General features: G+C 37.0%; 1 pseudogene across 1 annotated transcript; it reads right to left on the bottom strand.

Annotated features, from left to right (window-relative positions):
- Positions 1-1,721: 1,721 nt before the first annotated feature.
- Positions 1,722-2,667, bottom strand: LOC309385977 (large ribosomal subunit protein eL30-like; annotated as a pseudogene). The gene is made up of 2 exons: positions 2,400-2,667; positions 1,722-1,805 (listed from the first exon to the last, which is right to left on the bottom strand). The product of its transcript is annotated as a large ribosomal subunit protein eL30-like (transcript).
- Positions 2,668-4,404: the final 1,737 nt, after the last annotated feature.

Here is a 4,404-nt window from a genome sequence, read left to right as displayed (position 1 = left end):
TTCAGATTGCTACCCTGAAAGCAAAACCTCCATGAACAAAACCCCTAATCGGGCTTTTGAGCGCATGCGCTAAAATAAGCCCTCCCCCGAAAATATTGCAACAGCAACAACAGCCATGAGGTGACCACACTCACCGCCTCCTGCACCTCAAAAATAATAAGACCTCCCCGAAAATAAGGCCAATTACTTATTTCAGTGTGTGTGTGTGTGTGTGTGTGTGTGTGTGTGTGTGTGAAAAGAAAATAAGACCCTGTCTTATTTTCAGGAAAACACGGTATGTCTGATGAATATATTTTAGGGATGTCAGCCAGGTAGATAATAGCTACTGTCCAGTGACATATGAGCGGACTTGCATTGCTACTCTGTGAGTTTTCTGTTCTTCCCCGCACTTCTTATGTACCTCTCACATCTTCTGCAAGTTTTCTAATTTTCTGGGACGGAATTAAAAAGGGGGACTGCAGTCATCTGTTCTGGTAGTATATTATGTGATGGACAAGTACCAGAATGATCTCCAAACCATAAGGGATTATCTGCATTTTATATCAGAGGTTTTAGGTGTGCCTTTCTAGAAACCATACGTACCACAGGGTCATCTACAGGTGGTGGTAAAAATAAAATTCACGTGGTGGACACAAGGCACAACAGATAGAAATTAAATAATATTAAAAGCGGGCAATACCACCATTTTGTTCATTTTTATCTCTACTGTGGACACCCATAACTTTTAAATATAGTGAAAGGCTTTTGGAAAAGTTAGCTCAGGCGACTTTTCTTATGGTGTTTAATGACCAGGGATGGGAGTGGTTAGTATGATACAGCCCAGACATTTATTGTAAAAAAAAACTTTGTTTTTTGTATTGGTCTCTTTTTTTCCTGGACTCTTTGTGGGAGACTGTTTTTTGTACCTTTAAGGCAATGTTGGCAACTGCCTGAACAAATCCCTGCAGGATTTTTTTTTGGGGGGGGGGGGGGCTAGATTTCAGAGTGCTTTGCCATTGCCTCTTTCCTAAGGCTGAAAGAGAGTGACTGGCCCAAGTCCTCACGGTTTTGTGGCCAAGGCAGGACTAGAACTCATGATCTCCTGCTTTGTAGCCTAGCACCTTAACTAGTACATCAAAATGGATTTTGTGAGTTATGTCTGCATAGTATTTTATCTATGTATGTTCTACATGCTCTTTATTTCCTTTTACAGGTAGTCCTCGACTTACAACTACAATTGAACCCAAAATTTCTGTTGTTAAGTAAGTCATTTGTTAAATGTGTTTTGCCCCATTTTACCTTTCTTGCCACAGTGGTTAATCACTGCAGTTGTTAAATTAATAACATGGTTGTTAAGTGAATCTGGTTTTCCCATTGACTTGCTTGTCAGAAGGTCACAAAATAGAATCATAAGACCCCAGGATACTGCAACGTCATAAGTGTGAGTCAGTTGCCAAGTGTCTGACTTTTGATCATGTGACCATGAAGATTGTAAGTATGAAAAATGGTCATAAGTAACTTTTTTCAGTGATTTCGAATAGTCACTAAATGAACTGTTGTAAATCGAGGATTACCTATATAGATCACCATGGTTTTGTATATAGTTATGACTTAATCCTATGGGCTTTTATGGGTTTCTATGTCAGTATGCCATTTCAATTATGCCATTTCAATTTCATTTCACCTGTCTGGAGGGCTACATTTTATGGCCAGTTATTAGCCAAAATTTAAAGTTTATTAATTTACTTCTCACTTGTTTGTTTTGGCATGCTTCTAATAATGTCAGAATCACCTGGGTCAATTATAGCAAGTGTACATACTCTGTACTACCCTGTTTCCCTGAAAACAAGACCTCTCCCGATTGGGCTTTTTTATTATTTATATGCGGGAAGGCTACATCTGGGGCTCCAATTATTAATGGGATTAATCAGTTTCTGAAACCTCCGATTATAATGGGTATCACTATGAAGAAAATTATAATGAATGCGTGGGCTGTAACTAGGACATTAAAGATTTGGTCACTTCCAAAGAGAGATCCGGGTTGTGTCAGCTCTATTCACATTAGGATGCTTAAGCAGGCTCCGATCAGTCCAGATCAGACCCAGAACAGCAGATAAAGGGTTCCGATATCTTTGTGGTTTGTCGAGAAAAGTCAACGGGTAATAAACATTGGTAGTATGGCTGATTTAAGCGGTAGTCTGTAAAATTACATATAGGGCATAACCTTACTACCAAAGCCCTCCCCCAAAATATTGCAACAGCCATGTTGCAATATTTTTGCAAGATCAGCAACCATGAGGTGACCACACCCGCCACCTCCTGCACCTCAAGAATAACAAGACCTCCCCCAAAATAAGGCCAAGCACTTATTTCGGGGGTCAAAAGAAGAAAAGACCCTGTCTTATTTTTGGGGAAACACGGTACTTCCCACAAGTTATTCCCAGTTCAATATTGTTGCCACTGTATGATGCACCCCAGTTTTGGCCATCATAGCATAGTACTCAATTTCTTATTTTCTCAAAGTAAGACAGTTATTGGCTAGGATAACCAACTTGGCTTTGCCCTGCTGAATTGTTTTCAGAGTTTGTTTGTATCCAAGGTTATATCTAAGTTTGCTTATTACCACTTTTCATAACCAGTTGAGTTTATGGAATCTAAAGACTTTTTCGCCTTCTTGGCGGCTACCATCTTGCCCGCTTATGTCAGCCAGAGAAGTGCCTCCAAGATGGCTGGGCAATCAAGAAAAACCTTACGGCCAGTTACGAACAGCTTAGCATGAGTGATGACCACGATTTGTTATTTTTTCATTTCACAAAAATCAGACATATTAACGATAAAGAATGAAGTACAGCCCTAAGAGACACACATAAACAAAATGTATCTTGTAATTACTAAGTAAATCAGGCACAGCAGCTTATTTTCCCCAATATTTGGTCCTAATGTTATGTGACACAAAAATGTTTGAAAAAAACGGAATAATGACACAAGTGATTAAACCCTTTTAGGTTACAGTAACACTCATTCTGGGAGTGGCGTTAAGCACATGCTTCTCTTTCCCCATTAAATCAATGAGCCACTTTTTACTTAATTGGTTGCGGGATAAATTTTTCTGTTTGATAAATTGCAAAATATCTCAAACTGCAGTGAGCCTATTCTGAAGATAATTAAAAACAGTTGGACCACTAGTACCACCTTCAATGTTGCTCATGGGTGCAATTAATTGCTAGTTGAAAAGAGAGGGTAAGCCTGCCTATTGATAATCTAACATCAGTCTTCTTTGAAAAACCACACCTCACTAGATAATGGTATAAAAGTAACGTAATACAATAACCTTATTTCAGATTTCTTTTGTAATTATAATCTTATTTTTCCCTCTTCAATTTCTATGCAGCTCCCACCAGATTTTGCAGAAGTCCAAGCTCAACTATTAGTGAAAATTTGGCAAGCATTTTACATTCCCTGATTTAAAAATCTCATACACACAGGTGCAGGAATAGACATAGAGATGCGTTCACAAATACATGCATGTACACATAGATATACACAGAAATTTTTAAAAAAACTTCTAAAGGTTACATATACAGTGGTTATGGTTTTAAGGGGAACATACAGGTGGAAAGTTAAAGCCTTGTAAAATGCATGAAAAATATCGTATCATGAGAAATCCCAAAAAGAAAAATCATCTGCATTTTTAAAAGTCTCAGATGTTAGGAAAGGATATGATGTTTATTTGTTGTGAATATAAACAGTTGTTCAAATAGTAGTTCTGCTGGATCGGATTTCTTCTCCTTGTATATAGAGAAATTAACAGTAAATTAACTAATTCCCATATTCCCAAAAAGGCATTAGTCTACTACCTGGTTATTTGTGGAAAGTAAGCTGCCTAGTGTCTAACTTAATTTAATAGTCTAATTTAATAATCAGAATTTCTTCACTCTGTTTTTACCCTAAGTTATCATAACAGTATGCAGAAGAAATAAAAGCCAAAATATGCCACAGTTTAATAATAATATACAAAAAAAAATAGATACAGTAAAAACAAATCAATGGCATTAAAAAAAAGTGTCAAGCAAACAAATCCAAGTAAATATAAATCTTCCAAATGTTCCCTTTGAATATAGTCTCCTCTGCTTTTTATGTCTCTGCTCTGTTTTGATTGGAGCAGTTTTAGGTTTCTGTTGTATTATATTTAGGGCATACAGTATTTCATTTTATTTATTCATTTTTTTTTAAATTTGCTATCCTAGTATCTTAGATTGGTGAGCTAAAATGCATTAAATAAAAACTGTCAGGATGCCACTGCTAAATGCATAAGGTCCATAATACATTGGGGAAAAAATCCATAGTATCTATGCAGATAGTCCTCAACCTATGACAACAATTGAGCCCAAAATTTATGTTGTTAAGTGAGAAATTGGTTAAGCG

This window comes from Natrix helvetica (assembly GCF_964273705.1).
Source record: "Natrix helvetica genome assembly, chromosome: 2".
NCBI lineage: Eukaryota > Metazoa > Chordata > Lepidosauria > Squamata > Natricidae > Natrix > Natrix helvetica.
The sequence above is the reverse complement of the archived record's forward strand: the minus strand, read 5'-3'. Positions and strand labels throughout refer to the sequence as shown.